This window comes from Eleutherodactylus coqui, chromosome 5 (assembly GCF_035609145.1).
Source record: "Eleutherodactylus coqui strain aEleCoq1 chromosome 5, aEleCoq1.hap1, whole genome shotgun sequence".
NCBI lineage: Eukaryota > Metazoa > Chordata > Amphibia > Anura > Eleutherodactylidae > Eleutherodactylus > Eleutherodactylus coqui.
Genome location: NC_089841.1, coordinates 213945293 through 213963247, shown reverse-complemented (window position 1 = coordinate 213963247; position 17955 = coordinate 213945293). Strand labels below are relative to the sequence as shown.

The window sequence follows — 17955 nt, the reverse complement described above, 5'->3', positions numbered from 1 at the left end:
TGTGGATCCTGTGGTGTCCCCCTCTTCACAATGCTATGCATGCACTCTCCTATACTAGTCTATGGGGGGGGGGGGGGGGGGGGGGGAAACGCACTCAGCGTTCTCTCATAGACAAGTTTGCAGTGCCATGAGCTTGCTCTCCTATAAACTTGTATAGGAAAGCGTGCCAATGGCACTGTGGAGAGTCGGATTTGCAGTGCTGGCGTGATCCTCAGAGGAGGACACCGCTGCAATCAGGGACCAGGTAAGTTTTAAAAAGTAACTCCCCCAGCTCCCCGTCACATCCCCTAGCAGCACCAACACTTAGTTTATGGTGCTTTGAGAATGTGACAGGTTTCCTTTAAGCTGGCAATACATCTAATGACCATCTATTGTTTATGGCAGATGTCCAGAGAGAAGGATCAAGTACTTGGATTTCAACAGGACTAATTAGACCACTATCAGAGGAATCTGGCAGCGGCTTATGCCTCTTTCCTCTGTGGAGTGCATGTGTGTATAGGGGAGGGGGTCATCAGGGGAGATAATCGTCAGCTGAACACCCATGCAGTGGATGGCTACCTAGTGAGTATGGGTATTATTGTATCTTGACCCCACCGGAAGCTAGGGGTTTGAGAGGGCTTGGATGCAGGAACACCGTTGTCACACCCCTAGCTCCCGATTGGCTCAAGCCGTGAAGGCCCTAGCAGCGTGTGCATTGCTTTTTGCTTAGGGTGACGGTTCGTTTTCCACTTATGCTTACATTATAAGCTGTAAATGCTGCCATGTTACAGCTGGAACATGCCAGCCTTAACAGTTTATAATCTAAGGCTAAGAAGAAAACCAACCCTCACCCTAAGCCTGCAGGGCAGGCAAAAAGCAATGCACACGCTGCACCTCTGACTGTGACCGCTCACTCCTGTGCCACTTCTCTGTGATGCGTCCTGGCCTCCCGTCGGATGAGGCTTCCGTCCCGGCTGTGCGTTGCGGCCTGGGTGCCGGCTTGCTGCTCTGTCCAGACCGGCGCCTCTCTGCGCCGGCTGGCTGCTCCGTCCAGAACGGCGCCTCTCTGCGCCGGCTGGCTGCTCCGTCCAGAACGGCGCCTCTCTGCGCCGGCTGGCTGCTCCCCATGTGCTGGTGCCACAGGTGCTCCTGGTGCATCTTCCCCCAGTGCTATTGGCTTCCCCCAGTAATCATGCACTGAGCGGCCTGTCCCGTGGCACTGTGGGATCCCTGGTGTGGTGCTGCAGTCTACGTCTGGTGGCTGTCACAGTGTCTCCTCCTGACGCTGTGGCTTCCCTGCTGCCAGCCGCGATATAAACTGGCATTGGGGAGAGGGGGACAGGCTTGTGGGCCAACGCCGGGCAAGGGCCTTGCAGCTGGGGCTGCTGGCTTTTCAAATACATCCTTAGTGGGCTGCCAGGACCTACAGCCCAGCCAGCCGCGCAGCCAATCACGTACAGGGGACGTCACCGCCCGTCGATCTTGGCTCCACCAGAACTTCCTACTGTGGGTATGGCTAAACATTATACTCTGTTAGCTCCACAAGTACTAATAGGGCACACAGGACAATCAATTCTGACATTATCTTAATTGTCATCAGAACATGAAAATTACAATGAGAAGTCCACTGCGCTGCATTATTAGTAGTACCGAAGGCAAAATACAGTTGACTAATGTACTCACAAGTTCAATAAGTTAAATCCTGCAGCAATACTATGAAGTATAATATGGAGGTATCACAAAGTATCATCTAGTAATACAATTCTAGACACTAAACATTCCCCATATGAATGCCTTTTTGAGAAGTGCTTGAGATCTGCATTTTCTTGCTGTCAGAAGTATTTCATCCCCTCCAGAGCACACTTGTGCACTCGAACACATCAAGCCCTCCATGCCACCTGGTTTTATTTTTATTACATTGTATCGATTTTTCTTCTTCAGTCTTGTAAATGGATGACATAATAGCTTGTGTTCATGAGGAGGGGGCTGCTCCGGATGTAACATAAATCCCTTACCCTAGCTGGGGTCTACATCTCACTAAAAGCGCTGCATTGTCCCACGGGCATGCAGAGCGCCCATCTCCTCCTCTTCCCTAGTGCGGCCGTGTATACACATGTATTTGCTTCCCGTATAGATATCTTCCAGGGTGACTCATTACTTAATGTCAGCTTTCCTAGAATCAATACAAAAAGGATTCCTCAGCACTTATTCCTCCAAGTTAGCAGGAAGTCGGCTGCAGCAACAGATCTTGTCCTTTAGGTCTTCATAGTTCTATATGAGACCGTTGTGCATGAAGAACATGTACAGCAGATGGAGGGATTTAGCGTGATGCCCCCATGAAGAGGCCACCTAGATGCCAGGATCTTCTCTGCACGTTCTACAGCTTGGCACAGGATGCAGATGACCCACCTCCGCTCATTCCAGGCACACCTAGGTTAACAATAGATGGGTGAGGCTGGACTCTGTCACTATCTGCAGCTGGTTTTTATTAGGGTGAAATTCTTCATGTTTTGTACAGTGTTTTTCATATTATTGGAGAACGTTTGTTCCCCACGCTGCACCAACAGATAGCAGCTCTTGTGGCTTTTTATACGACGTGCCATCCCTCTTGCATCTGCTGTAATAACCGCTCAATGAGATTTCCATACTCTTCTCCCACCTTGCAAATGAGATGGGACAGTGACTCCTCAGACACTGCAGCGCTCAGGTACTGGCACCACCGCTCTGATGCCAGGAGAATGGCACCTGACAGCTGCAACAGTCAAGTGGTATCCGTTCCACAACAAAGACTGGGAGGACTGTGGGGGCTGCAGGAGCGGTTGGATCACTGGCACAGAGGACGAGTAAGTTAAGCGGCTTTAATATTAATACATTTACCAGCTATATAAGTTAAATAAAAATCTTCCAGCAACCAGCTGAGCCCTTCAAGTTACTTTTTTACTCCTTTTTTGTGATATTTGAGGTTGAGATAATTAAAAAAAAGTTTGGAAGTCCAAACAAAACAAAGTAAACAAAAAGATTTAAAAAAAAATAAAATATTGAGACCGAAAGTCCCCTGTGCCATATTAATTATGACATGGCACTACTCCTAAGAACTACCAAATTATGCGACTGACACCAGGTCTCCATCACTCAATAGGTGCAATCCACATTAAAAACAGATAACATAGCACTTTATGATTATATAGTTAACCCTACAACATCCAGGGTGCCTACTGCAGTCCCTTACATTTAGGCCGCCTGCAGAATTCTCGCAGCGGGATGCGGACCCGTGCCCCTGGCCACCCCTGCGGCTTACCCGCTCCCAGCGTCTCCTCTCTACGCTGTGTGCCGGCTAGCCGGCGCATGCGCAGAGAGGAGCCGGCCCGTCACCAGTGATATTTCAGTGGGGGCCTCTGCAAGACCCGCACAGAAATAGAGCATGCTGCGATTTGTTTTCCGCGGGTAATTTCACGCGGACAAGTCACGGCCGTCTGCCTAGGATTGCGTTTTCTAATGACATCCTTTGGCAGCGGCCACAGGCGGAAATTCTGCGGGAAATCCCGCCACGGAATTTCTGCCTGTGTGCAGGGGGCCTTATGAGAAATAGCCACCAGGGTACTGTTGTCATATGTCGACACCGGAAGCTAGGGGTTGACCGGGCAGAGCTAGAGGTAACGCCTTAGTCACACCCCTAGCTGTCAGTTGGCTCCTGGCCTCGGTTGTCCCGTCCCCACTGTTACTTGCCAGCTGACAGGCTCCTGCTTTGTGCGGCTGTGCTGTCTGCAGGGCCGGACCCTCAGCTCTTGCATGCCACTCTGGCAGTGCAACAGACGGCACTCTTCCTCCTGGCTGGCCAGTTACATTGCAGCGGACAAGCTGCTACTTTGTGGGGTCTGTCCTGTGTTCAGCAATGGACCCTCCAGATGGGAGGCTGCCGGGGAGAGTGTGACAGTGGGGTTGGGAGCAGACATGAGAGACCAGACAGTGACACAGCAGGGTCGGTACAGTTGCAGCAGGAGGCGACATAGCAGCCCGGTGGGGAAAGTGACAGTGAGGCCATGAAAGGCCAGCGGGAAGAGTGACAGCGGCGGCGATGTGAGTGGACATGGCAGGCCGGCGAAGAGAGTGACAGCAGTAGGCGAAATGGGAGACCGTCGGGGAAAGTGACAGTGGTGCCGGAGAGCCCAGCAGGGAGAGTGACAGCGGGGCCAGAAGCGGAGATGTACGAGCTGTCAGAGGGGAGAGCCGGTACATGTGTGTCTGGGGAGTTGTGGGTGTGGGCATAAGCCAATCCGCAGCTGTAGGAGTGACCTGCCCCAGTCTCCTGTAACTCAGCCCATAGTTCCGGTGGAGACATAATGCACCAGTACCGGCCACCACACACAAAGTAGTGAAAGGTACTACAACTCCTTATCGACCATTTTCTACCATCCAAATTGCAGCATATGCAGGACACGGTCCACAAGTGTACCTGCATATTAAGAAAGTCACTGCTCCTTCCAGCAGTCAGAGAAATAGTGCATTAATTTGGCATCAGTAGCTTGCATAGGCTTTTCTTCCTTACAATTGACCATATTTATGTACATTACAGGAATTGAGCATTAAGCAGACTTGTGGGAAGAGTTAGCGTAAGGATAAGGGGAGCCACAAGCTGGGAATGTGCGCTGTGGTTGTAATGAACACCGGCACTGGCCTTCCAAGCTGCAAGTAATAGTTTGGCATTTTCCATTTGCTTGCATTTCCACATGGATTTCATTTTGGGCTTGGGTCAGAGCTACAGATTTTATTTCCAGCATGTCAATATAATAAACTGCCACGGGTTATCAAAGTCTGACTGAGCCTCCTCATGAAACAAGTTTCCTGATATGAATGCAACCAGAAGTGATGGTTAAAACACATCTCATCAAGAAGTGCTCAGCATCAGGAGCCACCTCTTACAAAAACAGCCACAGAGAAGATCTGGCCGACGGTGCGTGCGACCCGCCGTTTGGCTAACAACTGAAGAGGTGATTTCCAAAGTGACTTAAATGCATTTTCTAAAGAAAGTAAGGCAAGAGAGTGCTTACAAACTTTTCGTGATGCCTACTACATCATTTGCAACATGTTACAGCCAAAAATCACTCACTCAACTACCTGCAAAACATTCACTGCAAAGAACACCGTTTATTCCAAACTGTCCAAAGTCACACTACAAAATTCCGTTTTGTGGAAAATGCCATTTGTTGGATTTAAAGGGGTTGTGCACTTATAAACTAAACTATTGATTGTTTAGGATAGGTACCCTTAGGAGGTATTAGTGTATCTTGACGCCACCAGAAGCTAGGGGTTTGACAGGGGGAACGACCCTCTCACACCCCCAGCTCCCGATTGGTGGAATAGGTAAAAGTCCTAAAAGGTGCCTGAATGGATGAGGGGCTGAAGCGGCGTGCAATGTAAGTGAGCTGTGCTCCATGTGTCTTACCCGACGGTGTGCTGCGCCGCTGGTAGCCGGCTCTGTGTCACTGTCCCGCTTATCTTGGCTCCCTGCTTCTGTGAGGCGCGGTTCATGTGGCAGTCCCCCGACACTCTTCGGTCCCTTGCCTTCTAACGCATGCAGGCAAGTGTGGCACGCAACTGTGTGATGCCAGTGTCTGTGCTGCGGACCCTGTAGCCTCCCTGCAGCAGAGACCACTTCAAAGTGACATAGGGTGGTGGGGGTAAGGCCGTTGGTGTGTGTGGTCCTGCACTGTGCGGCCGCCGCATACTACTCTTTCCCCCCCAGCCGTGTCGCCTCCCTGCAGCGGCCCGGTATGTGAAATTGACCGGATGGGGGTGGAAGTGATGGTGCCTCTTGCGGGCCGCCAGCAGCGCATGCAAAATACCTTTGAGGACATTTTAGTGTTGTAGCACTGAGCCGGGTTCTGCCTTGTGCCTCGGTGGAGAGGAAGGCCCTTGCAGGTGTCGTTCTTTACGATAGCAGCAGGGGACGCTGTCTGTATTTGCCGGCAACTTTTACTGGGCTTCCAGGACCTATTAGCCAGGCTGCTGTGCAGCCTATCAGCATCAGGAGGCGTCAACCCCCTGTTAATCTTGACTCTACTAGGAGTTCCTGGTGGCATCAAGATACACCAATACCCTCTTAGGATAGGTCATGATTAGTAGATCAGCAGGAGTTTACCACCCCAGGCCCCAACAATCAGCTATCCACTGAGACAATAGGCAGGCTTAGCATTAGAGGCACTGAAATGAATGGGGACTTTGCCTGTATTAGCAGGTTGGGCCACTGCAGAGAACAGAGCTGTCTGCTTCCGACAGAAATCAGCTCCGTGCACAAGCACCCCAGCGCAGAAAAGAGCTGATCAGAAGAGGTCCTTGGCATCAGTCCACGGCTGATCTATTGATGGTCTACACTAAGGATAGGCCTTTAACAGTTTATTACCGAACAACCCTTTTAAATCACATTGGAAGTCTCCTCTTCAATTACATGTAGTATTTCTAATTCCTTGCTTCACAGCAGTGCAGTATTTGTAACAAGTCTCACTTGTATTTCATAAGCACACAGTCACAGGATATGGCAGAACACCACACAAGAGGCATATGATGTACACATCCTTAGTCTATGTCATAATAGGATTACACATTTTTATTGTACAGATTGCTCCCAGGGCAGGAAATCTAAAAGTCTCCCGTTACCAATGGAGGAGTCCCAGTGATAAGTAGGGTTGCTAATGTCGAGTGATCACTGTTGAACTTGAATATACGTATTATAGCAAAGGCTTTCTATAATGGAAATATTAAACGCTTACTTAAGTTGATGAATAGCCATTGGCTGCTCAATTTAGATCATACCGTAGGAGCCATTGTTAGGCCACCAGATGGCACGGCAAACTACTGTAGCAGCCCCCACTAACATCACAGGGGTGCCAATAGAGTGACTGAGGAAGCCCTCTTCCTCTGTCTAACCACTTAGCTACTCCAAGCTCAGCCTTAGCATGGTCAGCCAACTCTGAACCAGTACTTTCGGACCATGTAAATGTGGCTTTGTGTAGAACAGGAGTTTGGAGAGTCTCCTGTCACAAGCACCCCTGGTAAAGTGGGCCAGTTTTGGACTGCTACCTAGAAGTCTGCACTGTGGGCTAGTCAAGCCATAAAAGATCTGACTAAGTACAACAAGTGTTTTTTTTCCCCAAGTAGTAACTGAAGCTGTAACTGAAAAGCTAAGTGCCTTGCAGAGGGACCATAGCTATTACACTGTCTGCTCTCAATAAGAGATCATAACCAGCAAGTCTTGAGTTCTGCTAATAGACTATTGCTGGTGGCAACCATACTGTAACTGCCAAGCTCTGTGCCTTGTATAGACTCAGTAACTAACAAGCTTGTACCTATTGTGACGCTAAATACTATGCTTTGCAACTCCTACGTTTACCGCTAGTGTACTATCTTCAAGTAGGGCCCTGCAAGTGGGTTAAGGACCACATATAAGAACTGAACCTCTTACAAGCAGTCAACTCATTATCATCACACACGAGAGCACAAAAAAAAGGTATCAGCTATAATACAGCCCATCTCTTGAAGATCACAGGTCACAGAGCATGCCCACAACATTCTCCCATAAAGGTTGATGAACATCTCCAGTCTACAGGTTCCCATGGTCAATGTGACTACAGTAAAGCGAGTGTCTGAGTATTGTTAACAGTAGCTGAGCCGAAGCAGCTGCCTCCATAATAATGTACTGAATAAGTAGTTAATAAAATAATCATCTAGAATAAGAAAGTCAAAAATGAAGAGAAGAAGAACATGTCTTTATCTGGTTTTAATAACGGAAGAAAAAAAAAATTTGAAAAAAAAAAAGGATATTACTGGAAAATTGTTCAGACCAAGTTTTCATGGATCGCTTTGCAGTAACCTCAGAAATCTCAGGTCAGTGCCATCGTGGGATTCAGTCCTTTCATTCTGGAAAGTAGTGGTGGTCCAAGATTACAAAGTTCATTAGCTCCTTCCTGCAATCATTAAGCAAGCGGAGGACTGAAGAGTGAGAAGCACAAGGCCACCTATTGGACGGTCTCAGGCTCGTTTGCATGAAGACTTCTCCCTGATGGAAGCTCTGCCAGAACAAATAATGGTATGATGCCCCTTCCCGTGTGAACGCTGACCCGACAGCGCCAATGCTTACTAGGGCTAATTTAACATGACAGACGTCCTTTAAGTAAACTTTGTGACTCCACTAGTTGTAAGCAGAATATCAAAATGCAACTTCAGTATTATTTCTCGCTTCTCTGCCAAAACACACGAACTACTAAAAAGTAAGTTTTACAGCGATCACTTTACACTGCACTTCCCTCATTTCCACAGGAAATTGCTCATAGCAGTTCTGTAGCAAAATACCGAGCATGAACAGCAAATCACCATCAAGATGTACAGCTCTAAAGAGGCGAAGGATCTTACTCCCGCTACAAAAGTATCAAAAAAGTATACAACTTCCAACATTGGAAGTTCCAACATTGGAAGCTATTGTATAACATAGCATATCCATAAAACTTCCAACATTGGAAGCTATTGTATAACATTCAGCGGGCCATGGATGGAATAGTAATCATTAAGAGGGTTGACTCACAAAGACAACTCCATCCACATGGCCCATCAGATCCTACTGAGAGCCATCCTACTACCCTATCTATGAGCCATGATGAAGGGCACTCCGTCACTTATCCTAGCCAAATCATCAGTTTGCCAGGAGAAGGAGACAACTCCTCTAACACCAGTAGTAATGTCTCTTAGTAGAGCGACTAGGGCAGGGAGGGCCTAGGCTGAACTGTAGCAGAATAGCAGCTAAAACAGAAGTCAATAGAGATACGTTGCTCTCACACTAAATTCTTCGGAGATGGAGATGGAGATGGAACCCGTAGACAAGCTTGTCGTCACAGATGTTTTCACGGCTGTATTGCAGTGGGACAGCTAACAGTCCTGCATCATATAACTGTACAGTCCCTGCTGTAAAGACTATGCTTATCAGAAAGCAAAAACCAGAGGAAGCCTTATGCAGAGATTACAGAGAACCCGTCAAATCCTAGAAAGCACCGGAAACTAAGTAACTGTGCCTGCAGAACAGGGAACATCAAGTCCAAGATGTTCTTTTTATATTCGCCAGGCTCCCCATTTCCACGCCGTCTCCTCTGGAAGTCATCATGACTCTTCTTCAGTCGTACACACTGTTCTCTATGGGAGTGCAGAAGACTGATGAACAGAGCTTAAAAACTGGTGACTTTCAAGGCGGGAACAGGAGCCTGGTAAGTATCAAAAGTGCACCCACTGACTCCACGGTCCCTCACCTATAAGCAGCATAACTTAGTTTATGGTGCTTCTAATACATAAGAGGTGCCCTTTAACCTTGAAAGGAATACTGGGAGATTTCAGCTCTGAATCCTACAGTAGACTAAATACAGTTCTTGACTACAAGCCAGGCTGTAAACCCAGAGGAGCACAAGAGAAGAGAAGCAATGTATTTCGTAATGAGGTATATAGGGCTTAGGGAGGTTTTCGATTGGACTGTGTCCATAAGACTTGGCTCACCACAAAGTGCTCTTCTGCACTGGACTTACTTTGCTCTACTTATCACATAGCTGTTTGGTGGAGATCCAGGGATTAGTACCTGTCATGACGCAGCACTTACTGCACGGCCAGCCAGAACATGACTCTATGATGAGGGACGGCAGCTCCAGCTACCATTGGTTTGGTGAAGGTTGCTGATCGTGCAGAATTTCAGGAACAGTTTGTGAAAATAGGGCTTATTTTTGTGTCCATGAAAATTAAATAAATATAACCTATTTTTTCTTAAGTCTGATGGTACTTGAGCAGTTTATTCTACTTTACCTACCCTCTTACAGCACTCTGGGAAGGTTTTCTCATATATTACTAGTAATTATTAGGAAATCATAGTACCAGTGTTGCTGGTGGCGCAAGGCACCACACAGCTCTGCTACATGCACGTCACACACACACACAGCTCTGCTACATTGTTTTCGCATATGAGCTGCACGTGATTTATGAACTTCAGCAGCTCGCTGAGGAGACATGTTTGCTCTGCCGAGATTTACAACCGTCAGCTGGTAGCTGAGGTGAAATCATGGCTTGTTGCTGCGTTGAACCCTCTGGGATGACATGTTTGCATGACAGCGAAGGTTTGTTTCAACGCCTTAAAGAGCAGTAGCTTTATGAAAAAAGTCACGCTGTGTGCACATGTTCATTTTTTGGGGTGCAGAGCACTGGAACAGGGGACCTGGTGAGTATGAAACATAGGGTATTAGTGTATCTTGATGCCACCAGGAAGCTAGGGGTTTGACAGGACTGGCATGCAGAAACGCCCGTCACAACCCCTAGCTCCCAATAGGTTGAAGTCAGGAAGGTCCTAAGCACAGTGTGTAGAGATTGTAGCGGCCCTGGGACAGTTAGGGTTAGGGGTTATTTACCAGGGAGGGTTAAATTGTTTCTTGTAAACACTTCCAACTTAGAGGTGCAACATGCAAGCATTAACAGTTAATAATGTAACCCTCACTGGAAAATAACCCCTAACCCTAACCGTCCAGGGGCCGGCAGAAATCTGTACACTGTTCAATGATACGATGCTGCAATGCGCGCTTCCCATTCCATGTGGGTTGCCCAACCGCTGCCTCCGGACAGGAGGGAGACGGAGAGCAGGTAGCAGCAGCATGCCGGAGGTTCTTGACTGCACTGTCATGCCCCCGCGGCATCACCATCATTTGCATGTGTGTTGCAGCTGGCACTGCGGAAACAGCGGGAAAGGGGCCAACGGCACTCTCCTGCCAGCGCTGCCCGACCATATACTCCATGTTCTGCCGGCGGCGCTCGGGAGACATAGCCGGTGCAGATCATCTCCGGTGCCCCCGCAGCTGCAGTGGGGAAAGGGGGGCCCAACAGAGAACAGCAGCGAGGATGTGACCTAATGGCCGGGGAGGCTGCAAAACTTAAAAGCAGGGTGGCAGCAGAAATTAATACAGCATCGGGGAGCCTAACTCCGGGGACCTGGGCACACTTACAGCAGCAGCGGGTACAACAACTGTTGCCCGGGAGCAGGGGAGAGAATAATGTTCACCTTCCAGGACCTGCAGAGCAGACATCTATGCAGCCAATGAGGTACTGGGGGCGTCACCGGGCTGTGAGTGTTCTCCACAGCACTTCTTCCTGGTGGCGTCAAGGTACACTAATACCGAAACATAGCTCCCCAGACCATCCCCGCCCCCCCCCCCCTCCCCATCTCATCTTTGAACCCCCTAACAGTTTATGGGACTTAAGGTGCTGACAACTTCCCTTTAACATGAAGGAAACAGTCTGCTGAGCGAGGTATATGATAATTAATGAAGGTTTTGGTGCAGGACGCTTTGTAAAGAACATACCCCTATTCATTTCCTGACGTTAAACAATGAATTATAAAGGGAAATACCAATGATTTCCTGTTAGGAGGTAATGCTAGGTTGTTAAGAACAAATGCATTTTATACTACAAGGTCACAGAAGTACAAATCTTAGTGTGCTTGTCCCTAGCGGTTTGGACAAAGCACATGACGAATCAGCAGAAATCTTTGTTAAAATGGCAATTATACTTACTATATAAAAAATGATTACTAAAAGGTTCTAAATAAGAGGGTATTTATCATCAGGGGAAGTACTGATCAGATTTCTGGCAGCTTTTCTTCCCTTCTCCAGTTTAAAGATGCAACAAGTGTATCAGATGTTGCACAATGTTGATACATTTGTTGCATAATTGAACACATCTAGAACTATGGAGTCACTTTTTATGATACCCAGCTACTACAGCAGACCTGGGCAAAGCACGGCCCGCGGGCCACATCCGGCCCGCTGAATAGCTCGGACCGGCCCGCAAAGAGTGTCCTGGTGACTCACCAATGAGTCCGGTGTCAGCAACGGGAAGCAGCGAAACTATGCACTCCGAAGCCTTGTCCATTTTGTTCACTTCTGTGCTGTGCTAATAGTTATTCAGGCCTTACTTATTCAAGCACCTCTACCAATGACGTAGGCTTGAATAACTTTATTAAACAGCACATAAGTTAACAAAATGGACAAGGCTTCGGAGTTTGTAGTTTCACTGCTTCCCGATGCTGAGTAAGTGATGCCACTGTAACTTCTGAGTGCCAGGATGCTCGTTGCGGACCTTGGGGAGTGCCAGGACAATCGTTCCACGCTCGTCATTGGTAAGTGTCAGGACTTTTCCCTTTGCATTGTAATTAGAATAATAATACTAATAATATTCACTTTTTAATCTCTCTTCTTGGGGCAGCTCTCTGTGCCCTCTCCTAGGAGCATACTACTGTGTATTAAAAAAATCTATTTTCCGAGGTTAGCTGTTAACCCTTAAATATGGCGGCTAACATTAAAAAAAGAAAAATTGATGCAGAATGCCGAGTTTTTAACAAAGAATGGACTTCTAAATATCTATTTACTGAAACCAAAGGTAAAGCTGTGTGTTTAGTTTGTGGAGAGCAGATAGCTGTATTTAAAGATTACAATTTGCATCGCCATTATGAGACTAAACACGGAGAGAAATACAAGAACTTGACGAAGGCAGAGCGGGCACGGGTATCTGAAGATTTGCTAGCAAAACTGCAAAGTCAGCAAGGATTTTTTAAAAAGCTTCACTCATCCAGGGATGCAGCCGTAAAGACCTGCTTTGTAGTATCCTACAAAATTGCAAGAAACAGTAAGCCATTCTCTGATGGGGAGTTTGTCAAAGAATGTTTGGTGGACTCTGCAGCGCTAATTTGTCCTGAGAAAAAAGAAGCATTCGCAAATGTGCCCCTCTCCAGGCGAACTATAACGAGACGGGTCGAAGACATAGCGGGGAATTTGGAGCTTCAGCTGCAAAAGAAAGCGGATGATTTTACCTTTTTTTCCTTGGCTCTGGACGAGAGCTGTGATATCCGAGATACAGCCCAGTTACTTATTTTTGTACGTGGGATAACAAAAAACTTTGAGATGATGGAAGAGCTGGCAGCTATGCGATCAATGAAAGATACTACAACGGGGAGTGATTTGTTTACAGAGGTAAATGCATCCATGGACAAGCTAGGACTAAAATGGAACAAATTGGTAGGTGTTACAACCGATGGCTGTCCAAATCGGGCGGCTGGAATACGGCCCCATTAAGGCAATGTGCATGGAGCCTTCGTATGTTGGTCTGGCCCTCTAAAACCATTCCAATTTCTCATGTGGCCCCATGGGAAAATTAATTGCCCACCCCTGTACTACAGAGAGATGGTGACAAGTTTTGGAGCTTTTTAAAAAGTTGCATATCATAAATATCTCTATCCTCACTCCACTCAAACCGGACCCCTTTCCTAGACACTTGAAAAGTGAAATAGGAGGCAAAACATCTGTTCTTTTTGCCACAATTTGTGTAAAAGTGCAACTTACACCAGAATGCTGCTGCAGAACCAATAATACACGTGCCCCATAGTGCTAAAGGGGATATGTTAAGACACCTGAAAAATACCCTAAAACAGAAATCGGAAGGTTATATATGCAATAAGCAAATTCAATAAACAGCCCTTTCGGCCAATGAAAGACTTCCTGTTACATGTCGCCAACATATTCTGCAGCGCTGTACAGATTGTTCTTGCTCACAACCACATGGTAACTGCATACACTGAGGCCATTATTAGCCCTAGTAATACAGGATGTATGTATAATGTACGGCTAGGCAAGTCCCAGGAACTAGGTCAACTATAGGAATAATCTTTATGGATGTAGCGCCAACATATTCCGCAGCCCTTGCTATACATAAGACTCAGCACCCGGCTCAGTTCTTTCCTATAGATGTCTATGAAACATCCTGTGGCATCACTAGAGCACCCCGCCGTCTCCTGGAACGGTTTCTCTCTAGTAAATGACTTTGTCCATCCTTAATATACACATGGCTCAATTTCATGGGATCTCATAATGAAAACCAAGGCAAGCTTGGGAGATGGCAAACTGGTAGACCCAACCAGATTAGAGACAGAAGTCTACATGGGATGGCCAACATTACAATAACTCATGGAAGTGACTTTTTAAGAGAAACTCTACATAAAGAGTGACCGGGCTGCGAGTCACGAGTTGTAGTGCTTCCTGAGAGCCCAGTACTTAATCCAGAGGTTCTAAAACAGTCTTCCGATTGACTGTAGAGCTTCATGTAAGAGCTGCTGGGGCATGTAGAATACCTATAGAACGTGAAGCTGGATTGACACGGACATATGTGTTGTACCCAGCAGGCATCGGACAGCACACGTATTTGCGCACCTCCCATAGACTACAAAACGCAGAAAGATAAAAGCGGGTCCTACTTTTTTCCACGTGTGCAGAACACGCTCATGAGAACTCAATGGGTTCTATTCTTTGTGTTTTGCGCATACAGATTTTCCACGCACGAATACCTGCGCAAACATGGTCATCTGAATAAGCCCTCACGCTGCAGATTTCCGTTCATGTGAATGAGCCCTTAGAGCCAGTCTCCCACTAGTGTGAGGTCCTGCACTGAGATCACGGGGGTTCCTCCAGAATAGAAGCCCCTCAGCACCTGCATGTCTTGTTAAGAACCCCTAGATGCCAGCATTATGTTAGGACCTCAGCTATTATTAAGGCCCCCTGCAGAGCCAGATTCCGCATGCAGAGTCCCGCAGCAGAATCCAGCTCTGCCAGCAGCGGCGCCCGCGGATACCCGTCACTTGTCTTTCTTCTTTACTACGGATGGTCCGCACTGGGAGTCGTCGGACATGCGCAGTACAGATTTTTTATTTTTTTTTAACTACTGCGTTTTCCCGTGACCTTTCTGCAGTGTGATTGGGGAAGGGCAGTAGTGGATCGGACGGCAATTGACCTTCATTGCCTCCATTCACTGTGTATCGTGCAGTGAAAAACCGCCCTCCTCCTCCAGCACGGATCCCTACTTCCACGAGGTAATGCGAGGCATTTTTGACATTAAAACATCCACAGATAAAAAAAAAAAAGTAAAAAATTTGAAGAAAATAAATGCAAATAATCGCACGTTGGCGAGAGCGATATCAGGCTGAGTTTTACACCCCGATATCGCGCTCGCCCGTGTGAAATTAGTCTAAGCGCTCCATCACATGGGTGTATTTGCTTGTGTAATAAGCAGAGAATAGAACTCATTAATCTCAATGGGTTCACCATTTCCGTATTAGACGCGCGCATTTCAGTCGCAGAAAGAAAAAAAAAAAAAAAAAACGCAGCATGCGCTACTTTTCTGTTTACCAAAGCCCCCCCCCCCCCCCGCCCCGTAGAAGTCAATGGGTAAGGGGGTTCAAAACGCAAGGAGATGCGCAATAGTATATCTGAAACTAATCAGCCATTTCAAGCGGCGTGCCTTGTTTTCAACGCGCAAATGAACGCTCTCTGTGGGCGGAAAAAAAAAAATAAAATAGTAAAATACATTGATGCACACGACAAAGAAGCACGATTTGTTCCGCAAAAACGCAGCTCTGAGCCGCCCACCAATGCGTGAAACTGTGCGCTGCAGCCATTGTCCTGCTGCGTTATGGCAGCAGGAAAGAGGAATCCGCTGACCGAATGGATCCTTCTTATGAGGGAACCGAACGGCGCCGAACAGACCTCCCTGACTAGAATGGCGTCTGCTTGGTCTCCGTTCAGCAATCCAGCATTTTACCGGATAGAAAAGTCCTTCACACAGGACTTTTCCTTCCGCCATGTTGTGTGGGGTTCTCCGAACGCAGCCGGTAAAGCTGCATCTGATTGAACCATTCAGGGTTGTGGGAAAGCTGGGTGTCCGCCTATTATAAATGATGAAGGCGTGTGACAGGGAGCACCGGACGGGCTACATTACACAGGGACAGACGCAGGCATGACGGGACTAGAAGGCACGCTCTGTGGCGACTACCAGGACAACTAATGGGGGGGTCTGTCCGGTCACAGAAGCGCTTTAATGGGTCCCAACCCAAATGTACATGTCCTATTGTTCTTTATTATCAGCTGTTTCAGTGAGGGACAAGCTCTGCCATAAGGGGATGTACAGTGTGAGCGGTCCTTCTAGTGTCCCTATACGTATGTATGAGGGAGACAGCTGGCCGCCACACATCACAAGCCCCTCAGGACGGGGCATTGTGAGGAAACTCGTGAGGAGAACAGCCGCAGCCAATCAGATCGCACCTTCTATAAATCAAACCTTCACCACAACAATAGAAGCTGAAAGCGGATTGGTCACTACGGGGCAGACGCCGCGCGAGGCCCGTACTATAAAAGCCACCCCGGACGTCCCCCCTGACAGAAGCGCCGACGACATCTATCGCTACTTACCCGAGCGCTGGAGAGTGTCACACGTGCCGGGCGCCGGGCACTGCCCTCCTTCCCATGGCACGGGCACTTCTCGGCACAGGCCACCGGCTGCTGTGGAAGAAGTTTTCCTCCCAGAAATGCCGTCTCCTGCCCGACCTGCAGCTCCGTACAACAAAGAGGAGCGGCCGGCAGCCCGTGTGTGTGAGGTGGAGAAGCGGCTGTGACTTTACCCGGCCCCCCGCGGTCACAGCAGTACCGGGAAACCTATAGAGTGCTGCGGGGGCGGCCGGCTCCTCCACTGCCCGAGACTGAACACTTTCCACAGCCCGGTCACCATATATATATGTGTGTGCTTGGTACAGGGAGGAGCCTGCGCCGCGCCCCCTGCCGGCGGCCTCTGCTACTGCAGCAGGAATGTCACTCGCAGAGAGCTGGAGCTGCTGTGTGACGAGCGCTGTCACCAGGGGGGCTTCTGATGACAGTGTTTTGGCATGCTCGTTTACCCCTCTCCAGTTTGCAATGCTACAGATTAATCCAATGTCTCATCATGTTAATAAAATAAATAAATCTTGTTATCTGTATAGCGCCAACTTATTAAACAGTGCTTTCAGGTAATTTTATTTATTTATTACCCCCAACCAAGCTGGGTACTCATTTTACTGACCTTGGAAGGATCAGTTGACCTTGAGCCAGCTACCTGAACCATTCAGGATTTGAACTTGCAACTTTCAGGTCATGAGCAAGAGCTTACACTCTGTACCACACAAGGCGCTATGTTAATGGTTTGCCACATCTCTGAGGCTGCTGGCGTCACACAGGTGCATTTGCACTTGTGATACAAAGACAAAAGAACTCGCACATATTCACACGTGCGTATTTTTCCAGCACATATCGGTTGCGCAAAAGCATTTTTTTCCCTGCGCACCAAAAGTCTCCATAGAAGTCAATAGGGATGCGCTAAAATAAGCCAGAAATAATTGCGTAGGAAAAAAAGGAACGTATCAGATGAATCAAGCATTTCAATTGGTGCGTATTTTTTGCCACACGCAAATGAACATGACTTGCAGGCACAAAAAGTACAGTAAAAAAATATAGTTCCTTCCATAAGTATGCAGCGCAGTACTACAACGCAGTAAGTATGCAGGTGTGCATAAATACGCATAGAGGTGGTCTCACGCTGCGCTCACATGTAGATTTTGATGCGGATTTCACCCTCTCAGTTGATAAGGTGATGTCTGTGGCAGATCCGTGTCCATATCTGCACCAGCGGAGCGGACTGTGGTGTACAGATTTCAAAGCGGGAAATCATCTCCAACTCCATATATGTGCACATATCCTAAGGGCTCGTTCACAGAAGTAATATTTGCGTGCGTAAGGGCTTATTCCGACGTGCGTATATCGGCTGGGTTTTCACGCCAGGCCGATATACGCTGTCTCTCTCTGCAAGGGAAGGAGGCAGGCCGGGAGCAGTGCACTGAGCTCCCGCCCCTCGCCACTATTTGCAATGGGGGCGGGGTGGAACTTAGCTCTGCCCATTGCAAACAGTGGAGAGGGGCGGGAGCTCAGTGCACTGCTCACGGCTCACCTCCTCCCCCCGCCACATATATACATGAAATAGAGCCCATTGTTCTCTATGGGTGCATATATACACAATTATGGAACGAAAAGTATAAACAACAAAAAAAAACAGGTGTAC

General features: G+C 47.9%; 1 protein-coding gene across 1 annotated transcript in view; it reads right to left on the bottom strand.

The window, feature by feature from the left end:
• Window positions 1–16612, bottom strand: part of CEMIP2 (cell migration inducing hyaluronidase 2) — an 83645-nt gene extending 67033 nt beyond the window's left edge. The window contains exon 1 of the mRNA XM_066604175.1: window positions 16281–16612. The gene's annotated coding sequence lies outside the window, so the exon portion shown is untranslated. The remainder of the gene's footprint in view (window positions 1–16280) is intronic.
• Between the last annotated feature and the right edge of the window lie 1343 nt (window positions 16613–17955).